The sequence below is a fragment of the Tiliqua scincoides genome, chromosome 1, assembly GCF_035046505.1.
Source record: "Tiliqua scincoides isolate rTilSci1 chromosome 1, rTilSci1.hap2, whole genome shotgun sequence".
NCBI lineage: Eukaryota > Metazoa > Chordata > Lepidosauria > Squamata > Scincidae > Tiliqua > Tiliqua scincoides.
In genome coordinates, this window is record NC_089821.1 from 286,365,576 (window position 1) to 286,378,963 (window position 13,388).

The following is a 13,388-nucleotide window of genomic DNA, read 5'->3' on the forward strand; positions in this document are numbered from 1 at the left end:
TGTGTAACCTTCATTTTGCATGTGGGGTGGTCTGACAAACTAAATAAAGTTTTGGTTTACCTGCCGCTAAAGCCTGCAACATGTTTGTGAATAACTCAGGACCCAGTCCTAACCATGTACTATGTCGGCGGAGCATGCATTCTGCTGACATAGCACGTTTTCCAGCCGCCACAAATGCGACTCCATCGGAGAGCACGTCTGGGTCTGTGTGGTGACAGACTGTGGGCACCTGCCACCTAGGGTAAGGCTGTGCAGGGCAGGAAGAGGGCAGAATGGGGTGGGAGTGGATGGAACAAGGTGACGACAGAGGCAGGGAGGAGGGCAGATTGGGTCTGCAAATGGGGTGGGTTCAGCAGCCTAATAGCCGTCATGGGTCAACATGGATTTGGGCTAGCAATATTGCTAGCACAGTTCCAAGTGGGTGCATCAGGTTGACATGAACCTTCCCTCTGTTTCCTTGCTCCAAAGAGGCCTCAACAAATCAAAACACCCCTGTGGGATACAGGAGACACAACATTGGCATCGCTACTTTGCTGCATGGGGGGTTAGTGTGAATTGCGTTGCGCTAACCTGGCTGTTATGTCTCCCTATTGGAAGTATTGTCATGCAATGTATACTCAGCCACCTTGTAAGAGGAGAAGAAACTAGGAGCCAAACTAAATATTTCACATGGATCATATAATTTTTTCTCATTAAAAAAAAATAAAAATGAAAAGTAGTCTCAGGAGCCTGCCATCTTGAGCAAGGAGTGGTGGGGAAAGGATGTTTAAATGTTTTTGAGTGTCTGTTTTTTTCTGATCAAAATAGTTCTCCTCTCAGCAGCTTTTCCCTCCATAGGCAAAAAGATACATCTGGATAAGATATAGGATCTCAGCACTCCCTCCCTTAGACTCTCCATGTAAGATCAGAGTCTTCTTGGGCTGCATTTCAAGTTATGTGTGTATAATGATTAGTCTGACCTAAGGAGAGCCCATGCGCTCTTTCTAAATTGCCTAAACTGTGTTTTCATGTCACAGGTTAATACTGAATTGAATATATTTTATATCCATATGCCAAATAGGATTGGGCCCTTAATGAACGGTGTTATGGCCAGAGCTGTTAGGGTCAATTGTATACACACTTTCCTGAGAGTCAGCCCTACTGAACATAATGGGACTTACTTCTGAGTAGATATGCATATACTTGTCGCATTACACCCATATTATTAGAGGCTAACTTCATGTTATGTGCAAATGCGCACATCAGAGAAATGGTGCCTTTTTTTTCCCTTCGAAAAGGAAAAACAGAGATGGAGGGGGTGAGTGAGAACAAGAAATGGTAGGTGAGAGGAGTACTTAAGCTTTTCCCTGTCCACAATTTCTCTGCTGTAAAGCCTTGCAGTGTACATGTTTACAAGGGCTACATCAACATCTCACACTGTTTCTTGTCACTTTAGCAGTTGAGAGGAGTTTAAAATGAACAGTTACAACAACGAGGAAAACTCACCTATCACCAAAAAATCTGAATCAAATTTGGAGGGAGGATCATCTGAGGAATTTGTTGGGACGCAACAATGCTGAAAAGGCCAGCAGCATTTTTTGAGTAGAAGGTGTACCAGCATCTATTCCTCCCCTCCATTTTGCTGTATGGATCTGTGACTCTTCTCTTGGATAGATTTTTCTTCCCAGCTTTCTATCTCATAATTCCCTGTGCCAGTTCAGTAGTGCCAACATGCTGTGACCTATTTCATAAGAACTGAAGCACTGTCATCGCTAGGTCCAAATTGGCCTTCAGACCATTGGAACTCCCCTGCTTGTAGCAGATGCTCACAACATCATGAACAAGCAATACACAACTTGGCAGCCTAATTGCCACAGAACCTTTCAGTGGGAATTTCTTGAGAGCACCAGGCTAGCCCTGCTGAGGATAGAGGTTGCTTAGCAGAAATGCATGGTGGAGTCCAGCCGGTGTCCTTAGAAAGGTCCACCTAATGTCTTTTCAGTCACTGCTTCGCACAAACATACACTCCTATTTTATGTATGTGCAGTGGTGTAGCCAGAGGGGGTGCAACGTACTAAGTTTTGCAAGAAGCTAAATTTTGGTGGTCAGTTTGAATTCAGAATGTGGCACATAGATAGAAGGTATTTACCTCTTTACCCTGCACTGTTTTCCTGCTGAAAATCGCCCCTATAAAATGGCAATGGAACCCTAAAAATGTTGCTGCAGCAAATGGCATTTTTAGAGTAAAATTGCTGCTCTGCTCACGCAATTCAGTGGGGAATACTGTGCATAGGTAAAATGTAAATACCTTCTATCTCTGCTCTATGGTCATGATCCAAATTGTGACTCCTACACACAGCTCTTACTCACAAGTAAAACTTTGTGCATAACTCCAAAATGACACATGCAGTGTCTACATAGCTTGGCCCTGAGAGGGTGGAATAAAATACGGATGCCACTAAAATAGAATGGAAATATGAAACAATTCTTTCTTAAAAGCCAAAGGCAGCAAATGAGCAGAGGCTAACCTGTTATAGCCTATGCACTTAAAACAGGTTCAAAGTCGTTTTCTACAAAACCATTGGCTTTGAGTGGCTTTGAATTTGCATGAATAAGTACTACTTTGATGCTCTGCTTCCATAAACCACTTTCTCTTGATCGGTTTTCAACAAGCAAGTCACTGCTTCATTTCCTAAAATTTCCAATTTTTATGTAAAAACTAGCTAGATATGCTTCTTTCCTTTTCAGTCTTGTCTTTTACTATCTACCTACGTGTGTGTCTACCTACACAGCACGGGGGTGGCTGGAGGAATTTCCCTTTTGCTTGAGCAATATGTCATGAGTGGGTCTTGCAGTGATCTCTTTACTATCTTCATTATTTGTATTTATGCATATAGTAATCAGAGGGGGGAAGTGCAGCAGAAAATTGATAAGTATGCACTTCCTTTACCACCTCCCTAATGGAAGACTGTGCAGAACTTTTGACAAATTGAAATCATCTATCGAATTTTACTTATAGATCTGTTCAGAGTGGAAGGGTCAAATTTGACTAGGTAGGTGTTTGTGATCAGATCACTATTTTTCTTCAACATTTTGGAAACAGTAGCTTGAGGGGAGTGCCTTGATTTGGACAGGGCAATTAACCTCCCCCACATTTAAATATTATTCCCCTCCTCAAGCTCCTGTTTTCCCCATGGGGCTGAAAACTTTGGGGGGATTATCATCTAGATAACATTGTGCATTCTTTCGCCATAATCCTAATCTGAATCAGCTTTATTTGCTATTTTATTTATTTTTCACATTTTTATATTACCCTTCCTCCAAGGAATTTAGGGTTAGTACATGGTTCCTCCTTTCCTTTTGTCCTCACAGCAACCCTGTAAGGTAGGTGAGGCTGAGAGATACTGACTGGCCCAGGGTCACCCAGGAAGTTTCATGGCTGAGCAGGAATTTGAACCTGGATCTTTCAGGTTTATGTTCAGCTCCCTACACCATCCCACGTAGGAGATTGCACCCTGGGATCTCAGTTTCGGTTTTCATTATGCTTGACTGGGTCATGATAAAACCATTCCAAATTCCAAGAGATGAACACTCGCTACCATCTTGGGTTTATTTGTCCATGTTCTGTTCAGATCACCTGTGTTCTTAAGCACGATTCAAAATGGTGATCAACTGATAAGGCTGTCCGAGGAAGTCAGTCAAGTTGCTGATGAAAGCAGCCTGATGTTGAAGACATTTGATATAACAAGATTTTTGAGTTGAGAGTCCAGCCTTGTGCAGGAAGACTTTGATTGTATATTTTCTCCCATGTAAGGATTTTTACTGATCAGGAATGGCCCATCCGTTAGGCATGGTGATGTGGGTTTCGTTCTGACATAGGAAGTGAGATTTACTCCTTTTTGGGAGTTGGTGAAGGGGAGAAATAGCATGGCTGTTACAAGTGACTGGATTGGAAATGGGCCTCAGTCTACAATATCTCTGCTTAGTTCCTGGTTGGCTGCACTGCTGAGGGCTGTAAGGAGCCCTTTGGCTAGTTTATATTTACCATGCATTCCCCAATAAATACAGCCGACAACAGGTATGGGATTAAATGGGCCACTTTATTAACTTACAACAAGCGCAACAAGGCAAAATAGGAAACAATACCCAAACTAAGTGCGGGGTTCTAAATGGGGGAAACGGCCTAGCCGTCTACGTCCCCCAGTCTCATGGGGCGTCCACCCAACTCCAGGCGCAGCTCAATTGTTATTAAGCCCGCCTTTCACTGTCGCCCAAAGAGGGTAAGCCAGCCAAACTACTCTGCCTTCAGGTCACCCCTGCAAGGCCCCAAAGTTCAGACCAGGGGCTAGCCAGCCTGCCTCCTCGAGCCGGACAAGCATCCAAAGAGCGGTTCTGGCTCACCCCTGCCCTTGCTGGCTTAGATTGGACGCCGGAGAAGGTCTTCTGTCTACCCACCCCGCACTTCTACCGCCAGTGACCAGGACAGTAAGAGGTATTATGCAAACCCAAACACGCTCCATAGCCAGTCTGAGGTAGGCGAAAACAAAGCACCATCATATTGCCAATCAGATAATGCTCAAAAATTCCTACCCGGTCCTCCGTAGAACGACCAGCTAATCCCAGACTAGCTACAGGGCGGGTGGGAGGGGGTCGCTTCCAGGAACGGAACTGAGCCGGGTCTAGCACCTGCGCGCTAGATCAGGCTCAGTTGTCCCGCCCCCCAAGGCCAGCCAGCCAATCAGCTGGCAGCAAAGCCCTGCTGCCGGCTGATAGGGGGTTTAGCCTGGCAATCAGCGCTAGCGTGCCCATACGGGCACGCTAGCTGCCTTTACCATGCATTCCCCAATAAATACAGCCGACAACAGGTATGGGATTAAATGGGCCACTTTATTAACTTACAACAAGCGCAACAAGGCAAAATAGGAAACAATACCCAAACTAAGTGCGGGGTTCTAAATGGGGGAAACGGCCTAGCCGTCTACGTCCCCCAGTCTCATGGGGCGTCCACCCAACTCCAGGCGCAGCTCAATTGTTATTAAGCCCGCCTTTCACTGTCGCCCAAAGAGGGTAAGCCAGCCAAACTACTCTGCCTTCAGGTCACCCCTGCAAGGCCCCAAAGTTCAGACCAGGGGCTAGCCAGCCTGCCTCCTCGAGCCGGACAAGCATCCAAAGAGCGGTTCTGGCTCACCCCTGCCCTTGCTGGCTTAGATTGGACGCCGGAGAAGGTCTTCTGTCTACCCACCCCGCACTTCTACCGCCACAAGGGAAGGTCAGCCTCGCGCTTGGCCTTCCCTACACCCAAAAAGAGGGCCAAGCCTTGTTGCAACTCTGAAAGAAAGCGCCCATAACCCATAGGAGAAAGGTGAACCCCATCGCCACGGTAAAGAGCAGGCTCCTCAAAAGCAATGCTGGGATGATGGATAGCCGCTCCACCAAGCTCCGTGACGACCCTGCCCAGGTAAGCGTTGACCCTTTTTCGTGCTACCTCAATTCTTTTTACACTCGCCCAGTGCCAAATTCTCCTAGGCAGCATGTCAGACCACAGGATAGTAATCCCGGGAAACTGACGGACTAATGAGTCAAAATCCTTGCGGGCCTGGAGCCTCAAGGACATGGACGTCCTCTGACCCAAGTCGTTTTCGCCCAAGTGCACCATGATTACCTGCGGCAGGGGGTTACCAGCAATGTACTCCAAAATGGCTGGGCAAAATTGGCCCCAACACATACCCCTCTTGGCCAACCAATCAATGTGTGCAACATCACCCAGCGCCAGCTGAGAGCTGAAACTGGATGACATGGCATGCTTCCAGGCCCAAAAAACTATGGAGTGTCCGCAGATCAAGACCCTGGCGGGGCAGCTCCTTCACGGACCTGTGGGAAAAAGAAGCACATCGAGAGATAAGCTCACTGGACAGGCCAAGAGAAAGGAGGAATCCTTCCTCCGCTCTAATACTCACTCCCATGGCCAGTCACGGACAGTGACCTGGTCCACCTTAGCTAACTTACAGGACCCCACCTACCCCCTGCGCCGACACTGGCGCGGCAAACGCCCTCCAAGCGCTGCCAACAGAGCCTACGCGGCTCTGACACATCTCGCCAACACTGGCGCGGCACACGCCCTCCGAGCGCTGCCAACAGAGCCTACTCGGCTCTGACACATCTCGCCAACACTGGCGCGGCACACGCCCTCTGAGCGCTGCCAACAGAGCCTACCCGGCTCTGACACATCTCGCCAACACTGGCGCGGCACACGCCCGCTGAGCGCTGCCAACAGAGCCTACTCGGCTCTGACACATCTCGCCAACACTGGCATGGCACACGCTCACTGAGCGCTGCCAACAGGGCCTACATGGCTCTGACACATCGTGCCAACCTGGCAGTGCACACATTGTGCCTGCTGGCATTGCACACAGAGCCCTGGCGGCACCTTTCCGCACTTAGGATTTAAAGGCACCAGAGCGCCATCTACCGATGCGCCTGATGCCCTGGGGGGAAAAAACCAATGCTGGCCGCAATGGATGCTGCCCCAATCCTAAATGAATGCTGCCCCAATCCTAAATGGATACTGCCCCAATCCAAATGAATGCAGCCCAAACAATTCAGGCCGCAGGCCTAATTGAGACTGCGCTCGTTTAATAAATGGCCCGAAACTGGTAAAGGGGAAGGGGTGGGGCGATCCTCGTGGCGGAATAGCGGGCCCACTCCTGCAGGAGCCATTAAGCAGCACTGTTCCCTGACAGATACTGGACAAAGACACCGGCTCGGAGCCTGTTACAACTGAATCCACTGCCCACGCCCTAACTGGTATATTATGGATAAACTCCCAGACCGTGACACACAGTCCCCCCACTGAAGGACTCTGTCAGGGGGGGGCAAACCGTGACCTAACCAAAGCAGCCGTGGGGGCCTGGGATCTGGACACAGCCTGGCCGCAAGGCCAGCAGCCAAAAGCGTTCCCCCTGAAATCGAGAGAGAGCGTCGGCCATGCTATCTTCAAGCCCCGGCTCATGTCTGGCTGATAAAACAGTGGTGACAGCAAGACACTGTTTGACAAAGACTCTAACCAGATTCATAACCCGGGACCCTAGGGCGCTAGTCAACATCCCTATCAGCTTATCTAATTTGTCCTCTGGCAGGCGGTTGGTCTGTGTAACCGAGTCCAAATCGATACCTAAAAGGTGAGCTTGCCAAGGCCCTCTGTCTTCTCGTGTGCCAGGGGGACCTCCAGCTGCTCACACAGCACTGTAAAGTCACCCAGGAGCCGAGCACAGACGACAGACCCAGATGGTCCCATAAAAAGTAGTGGGCAGTGGATCGTAACACGGTTCTGAAACGCACAGTCATTCCAAAATGTACTGGACGCCTCAAATTCCGAACAGGAAATTGAACACCCCATTGGCAATGCCCTATTGTCTGGCAGAAATCCTGGGGGTGCACTAGAAGCGATCAAAAGGCAGACTGAATATCTGCCTTGGCCATCAAGGCCCCAGGGCCACACTTCTTGAGGCAGGCAACCACCTTGTCTAAAGAAGTGTATCTGACTGAACACCGGTGGGTCGGTATCCCGTCATTTATGGAGGAACCCTTTGGAAAGGACAGGTGGTGAATCAGTCTAAATTGGCCCTGGGCTTTTTTAGGCACCACACCCAGGGGGGATACCTGCAATTCCTCCATGGAGGAACCGCAAACGGTCCAGCTACTCTACCCGCTTCTAACTCCTTGGCTATTTTTACCTCGCACCACCTCCTCCATGTCAGTCACTGACCGGAGGTTGCAAGTGAACGTGGGGCTAACTGGAGGCGGGGCTAGGATCTCGAAACCAAGCTGAAAACCCTCAAATACTCTGGCTGCAGAACGATCTGTATAAAATTGCAGCCAGTAAACCAAGGAGGGAATCTCAATTGGCGTCGGGCCCTTTGCCAACACCAGTTGAGGGTCCACCACCCGGCTTTTTACCACGGAAGGGGCGGAAACCTTGCCGTGGTCCACTGATCCGTGGACATTTTGCCACGGGATGCCCAGCCCCACACATGGGGCAGCCATGGGAAAACGAACATCCTGGCCTGTTGCATTTGCCAGTGGCATTAAATTGGAAGCAAGCGCGAGGGGATTGAACCCACTGCGCACCCTCAGGTGACGCAGGCTGCTCAGGTCTGGAACGAGCAATCAAATGCCCGCTATCCACCCTATCCCCCAACGTTGCCCTAGCCGGCAGGACTAATTGCACCCAGAGTTCCCACTGGGGTATAGTCCAGTCCAAAGATGGGTCCTGCGCGGCTCTGATGCGAAATTGACGGTCATAAGCCATCCAAGCCGCACCAGCATGATCACGCAAAGCACGATGAATAATGTCCAGGTATTTGAACAGTTTCCCCACCTTTTTGGGGTGCAACTGGACAGTGACCCCAGCATAGACAATGAACCCATTCGGCCAATTGGTCCAATTCTTGTCTATCTTCCTCTGCCTGACGGTTTCCTCGTCACGCACAGGGTCTCCCACTTTGGGGGTAGGCTCAGGCTCAATGTGAAGGAGACTGAACATGTCCACAAAGTCACCCCGCCATATCTTCTCCTTGACCGACATGGCGAGGTGAGAGCCCAGAGGGATGGCGATGATGCCATACGAAACCGTAGGCTTCTCCCTCTCCACCACCAATCCCAATGACTCTTCCCCCCAGTCCACATCCTGCTGGTCCAACTCTGTGTCAGCCGTGGCAGGATAATGATCACACTGGGGGGGGGGTGCCCTGCTTGCCCTGGGACCAGATTTGGGACAGGGATACGTCCGACCCAGGGCCCAGGGGTACTGGGGGTAATTGGGCCCCTGCCAGAAGGAAGGAGGCCCCCAAGGAGACCAGGGCTGATCTGGTGCAGCCCGGCTAGGTGCCCAAGGAATGCCTTCCTTGTCTTCCCACACAGACTCTGCACTGTGAACATAGACAGAGGGTTTATGGATTTGTGCTATTATATCTTTGAGCTAGTTTTATCATAACCTATTTTAACACCAAGAATGCAAAGAGGGAAAGGGCCTAACAGATTTCCCTCCGAATGCAATAAAATGACATTTCTGGCTTCAAAACAAGGGCATTTCCTGAGGAAATGTAAATCTGACATCCTGCACAAGTCAGGTGGGCATGAGCATTTGACTACGCAGGAGGTGAAATAGATCGGAAGTATTGAATCTGGGCATTGGGAATAAGCGCCTGGGTTTCCCACTAATCACCCTAAAATGCTTGGCAACTGTAATCTCAAAGTCTGGGGAATAAGCCTACAACACCCAGAACTCCCAGGCACTCTCAATGGTATAAGCCTACAACACCCAGAACTCCCAGGCATTCTCCATGGTATAAGCCTACAACACCCAGAATTCCCAGGTGTTCTCCATGTTATAAGCCTACAACACCCAGAACTCCCGGGCGTTCCCCCCGGTATAAGCCTACAACACCCAGAATTCCCAGGTGTTCTCCCTGTCCAGCAGTAACCAGGCCTGGCCCTTGCCTAGTAACAAAATGGCCCTGGGCCCTTATGGGCCCCCCCGTGCCATGCGGCCACCCTAAAATGCCTCCACTGCCCATAAGGCGTGCGGAGCCCACGGCCTCCTTGCCGGGTGTGCGACTATGCGGGCGAGCCTCAGCCTCCCCCTGCCTCGCCTTTCGACGGGCCTTTTCTTTTTGTCTCGCGTCGTAGCAAGCCAAGGCCTGCAACTGTGGCATTTACTCCTCATCATACGATAAGGAGGAAGGGAGGGGAGGGGGGGGCCATGCTAGAGCTGTCTTTTTGGTGGCCTTGCCACCCGACTTCTGGGCTTTCTTCCCCATGTCCACCCCCCAAGTGAAGGAATATCCCCAGTGGGGCCCCCCGCCCCCTGTGCTCTAAGTTTTAACTGGATACGATACGCCTCAGCAGTCCGGAATCTTGGCCTTCCGCGCTGTGTCAGCAGACCGCTGTGACTGGAAGTTGCCCAACTCTGAAAATAAGAGACCCTTTTGGCAGTTGGGGCCCACAAAATGGCCGACAGGCTGTATTTAAATAATCAAAATGGCGGAGCACCATGAGGCAGGGCCCAAAATGGCGCCCAGACACGAGGCACCCCCCCAATGGCTGCCAAAATGCGCCCCAACAGGCAGGCCCGCCCCAGGAGGAACGTGGGGCGGCTGCCCACCACGGGCGCCTGCCGCCCCACCGGACCCCCCAAATTGCACCCGCAGCCGCGGGGTGCGCAGATCTGCGAAGCGCTGCAGCCCCGCGGCCGGCAGGGCGCGCAGCGGGCCGCCCCCTACCGCTGCCGCTCGGACAGAGCGCACAGCGGGCCGCCCCCTTCGATAGCACCCTGCAGAGCGTGCAGCGGGTCACCCCCCCCTGACGCCGTCTGCAGAGCGCACAGTGGGATGCCCCCTCAAGCTTTCACGGGGCCGCTCCGACGCTGAGCCCCGGAGCTAAAGTCGCAGAGCGCGCAGCTCAAGAGAGGCTACCCACTGCCCGAAGTGACGGGAGCCTGCAAGCGCGGATCTCCGCGCCTCAAGCCCCGTCATGGGGCAGCCTCTCTCCGCTCCTGGATAAGCGACCTGCTCGGTTGCTTCCAGGAACGGAACTGAGCCGGGTCTAGCACCTGCGCGCTAGATCAGGCTCAGTTGTCCCGCCCCCCAAGGCCAGCCAGCCAATCAGCTGGCAGCAAAGCCCTGCTGCCGGCTGATAGGGGGTTTAGCCTGGCAATCAGCGCTAGCGTGCCCATACGGGCACGCTAGCTGCCTTTCATTGTAAAGAAGGATGAGTGTTTTCCAGCCCCAGCTACCATTTTTCCCATTGGTGAAGGATGGGCACCATGTAAACTGGAAACTAGAACATAAGAACATAAGAACAGCCCCAGTGGATCAGGCCAATGGCCCATCTAGTCCAGCTTCCTGTATCTCACAGCGGCCCACCAAATGCCCCAGGGAGCACACCAGATAACAAGAGACCTCATCCTGGTGCCCTCCCTTGCATCTGGCATTCTGACGTAACCCATTCATGACAAACTAGCAACTCTTCCCATCTGTGCAAAGCCAGACTACCAACATAGGGCCCAGTCCTATCCAGCTTTCCAGCACTGATACAGCTACAATGCAGCCATGGAGCATGGAAGGAAATGTTCCCTTATCTGAAGGCAGCCTCCATGACTGTTCCCCATCACAGGATGCAGTTCATGCCCCATTGGTACTGCTGCATCGGGTCTGGGAAGTTGGATAGAATTGGGTCCATAGATCCTTAGGGAGCAACTGTCTTCATATTGCATTTCCCCATTTTTCTTTGCAAAAAAGCTCTGTCAGATTGGAATTTTTTTTCCCCTTTTCCTTCAGAATTTAAAAGCCCTTCTGAAAAATCTAGATTTAATGTGGGAGGTAAACTCAGGTTGGAAGCAAGTCCCACTGCTGAATAGAATCCCTGAGAAAGTGGCAGTGCTCTGGAGGGTAAAGTCCATTTCTTGCTGTTCTGTTGATTACATTCTGTACTTCTTTCCTGAGGCCATTCAAAGGTAGAAATGGCAGGCTCTGGACCTAAATGGAACTATTTGTCTTCCATCATGCAAATATAGTATTTTAGTCCTAACTGATACACAAAAAACCCTCTCCCCCAGTGTAGCACAGACTGAGTACAACAGGACAAGCTATAATTAAGAAGAACAAAGTGACTCTGTCATTTTTCATGGCCTCAATCAGTTGTCATTTTCAGCTTTTTTCCCCCTTAATATACTTCTCCTTGTCCTTTATGTTTAGTGGCTTCAATTTTCTCACTCTGTAAGTGCGAAGAGCCTGAGTGTAATTAATGATCACAAAAAGGCTGTAGTTCCAAGATGTCCAATGTAACTACCCACCCCACCAAAGTGCCCCCTAATAAGTCCTCCAACATCAGGGCCAATGTTTAATGACATTGCTCTTTCGTGTAATTGTGCTCTGGCACTAGTTTTTAAAATGTCCTTATGACTTCATGTGGATTCAGGCTTGGCTCCTAAGTGCTTTGGGTAATTAGCAACACTTAATTCTTTAATATGGAAAGTGAAATGGTACACTTGGGTTAACCCCCACCCCCCAAAAGGCAATTTTTAACTCTTGAAAGCAGTACTTTTGAGAGAGCACGCAATTAACCTTTTAAAGGAGTATATGAGTAAAAAGCAGTGGTGTTGTGTGTAAAGCTCTGAGGTGAGGGCATTCTGCCCTCAGCAGTCACATTGTCTTAACAGAGGCAAATGCTCTCAAGCTTGTAGGTCAGTGTTAACCTGGTACTTCTCTCCAATCTCTTAATTTCTTATTCAAAGTTAAACAAATGTGTTTTTAAAAGTTGTTTAAAAAGTGGTTAGGGCTTCTGTTGAATAACTCTCTCTACTTCATAAGTATTAACAAGTTTGAAACCTCCATCACTGCCCAATCCTATCCCCCACATCATCGACAATGCAATATGCACTGACAGAGTATGTGCTGCATCCAACTGTGGGAGGGAAGGCGATCAGAAGGCCTGCCAGAGATTAGTAAAATATTGCCTACTTACCTCTGCATAGATCTTATGGTGGTCTGAAACTTTTAGAGCCCAATCCTGGACTCGGCGCGCCGGCTCACTGCTGGTGCACGCTGTCGCAAACGTACCGTAAGGCACATTTGCAAGCCTTACTGCCGGGCAAGCACCGGTGTGGGGCTCTCCACCGGACACAAATGCTCTTACCTCACGGTGAATCGAGTAGCCCCTTTGTGGCGCTTCTTCTGAGGTGCCGCCTGAGGTTGCCACTGCAGCAGAGGATGCGGCGGTAGCAGTTTTCGATACTGCCACAGGAGCTCAGGATTGGGCTCTAAATGTCTCCTTGGACCCCTGCCAGCTGGTGTAAGTCCACAGAGAGAAAAGGAGTGCAACAGGTTGGAAAAAGAGATAAGATCCTGGCTTACACTGGTGCCACTAAAACTGCTTCCTCTCTCCCTTCTCCTCTCTCTCTGCCCTCCCCCCTCCCTGCCCATGACAGTTCCCTCCTGGTCAACTTACTGGCACTGGTGGAGCCTGGGGAAGCATACATGCAGCAGCTTGTAAGCATGCAACAACGGCCCAGCTTCTGCGCTACCTTAAAGGGCATTGTGCAGCCAGAATGAGAGTAGTGGCAGTGTAAGGCCCAGATCGGATTGGTCCCTCACAGAGTTAGACATTTAAAAAAAAAAAGTGTGTTTTTTTTTAAAAACTACTGGATGACAAACAAAAAGTTTTTCCTATATTTTCCCCTTTTTCCTTCCATGCCCTACTTGTTTCAGCATGGGGAACTGGGGAGTTTGTAATTTGTACAGTTATTTCACTCTGCTGCTGGTGCCAAATAAAAGCGTAAATACAGGAAGAGTATTTTTGACATCTGGGGACATGTGGGGTTTTAAAAAATTCAAGTTTATTTTTATTATTGT

General features: G+C 50.1%; 1 protein-coding gene across 3 annotated transcripts in view; it reads left to right on the forward strand.

Annotated features, from left to right (window-relative positions):
* The window catches only part of NRXN3 (neurexin 3), a 1,424,661-nt gene that overhangs the window by 41,439 nt on the left and 1,369,834 nt on the right, over nucleotides 1-13,388 (forward strand). The window lies entirely within an intron of this gene.